Source organism: Triticum aestivum, chromosome 5A (assembly GCF_018294505.1).
Source record: "Triticum aestivum cultivar Chinese Spring chromosome 5A, IWGSC CS RefSeq v2.1, whole genome shotgun sequence".
NCBI classification, from domain to species: domain Eukaryota; kingdom Viridiplantae; phylum Streptophyta; class Magnoliopsida; order Poales; family Poaceae; genus Triticum; species Triticum aestivum.
Window position 1 is genome coordinate 351,205,708 of NC_057806.1, and position 1,103 is coordinate 351,206,810.

Below are 1,103 nucleotides of genomic sequence, written 5' to 3' on the forward strand. Positions count from 1 at the left end.
ACTCTCCAGCACTGCTAACAACATTGCAATCATTTAATGAACTCACATCAAACATCATGTTAAATTCTTCTTTTAACACTTCATAGCAATTATCGAAATCCATATTTTCGAGAAAGACTTCACAAAGATAAAGAATTTGATGCAAGGTCACTTCTATTTTTTTGTTGTTTTCTTTTGTAAACCAAAATACTGAATAAACAAGAAACTAAAGATTCAATTGCAATATCTAAAGAGATACCTTCAAGCATTCACCTCCACGACAACAGTGCCAGAAATAACTTGATGTCTACTATACAACTTTATTCTTGTAGACTTTTGGGGGCCTCTAAGCGCAGAGTTTTGTAGAACAACAACAATTTTTTCTCAAGTGGATGACCTAAGATTTATCAATCCGCGAGATGTGTAGGATGAAGGTGGTTCTCTCTCAAGCAACCCTGTAATCAAACACAAGTGTTCTCTTGTGTCCCCAACACACCTAATATAATTTTTATTTGTATAGGTGCACTAGTTCAGCGAAGAGATGATGATAGATGTGTAATATGGATGATGGAAATGGGTTTTTGTAACCTGAATAAATAAAAGCAGCAATGTAGCAAGTAGCAAAAGCGAGCAAAACAGTGTCTCAATGCTTGAAAATAAGCTAAGTGTTCCTACTTTTGCTAGTCACTACTAGAATCCGGATCTTTACCGTCAGCCAGCTCTTTGCCATCGGCTAGCTGACAGCAAAAAAGTTCTTTGCCATCAGCTTAAATATAGCTGACGGCAAAGAATGAGCGGACGACAAAGAAGGTGTTTGCCGTCAGCCTTCTCTTTGCCGTCTGCTAGCTAACGGCATAGAGTCTTTGTCATCTGCTAGCAGACGGCAAAGTTGGTGGATGGTGGACTGTAAGAATGACCTAATGGCCAGTTTCTTTGCCGTCTGCTAGCGGACGACAAAGTTTCTTTGCAGTCAGCCAGCGGACGACAAAGAAACTGGCCGGTTTAACGGCCGTTTCCCCCCGGCTCCACCTCACCTCATCCCCCCCCCCTTTCTCTCCCAAACCACACCTCACCCGCGCTGCCATCCCCACCCTCGACTCCCCGCCCCCGCCGCCGCCAAGACC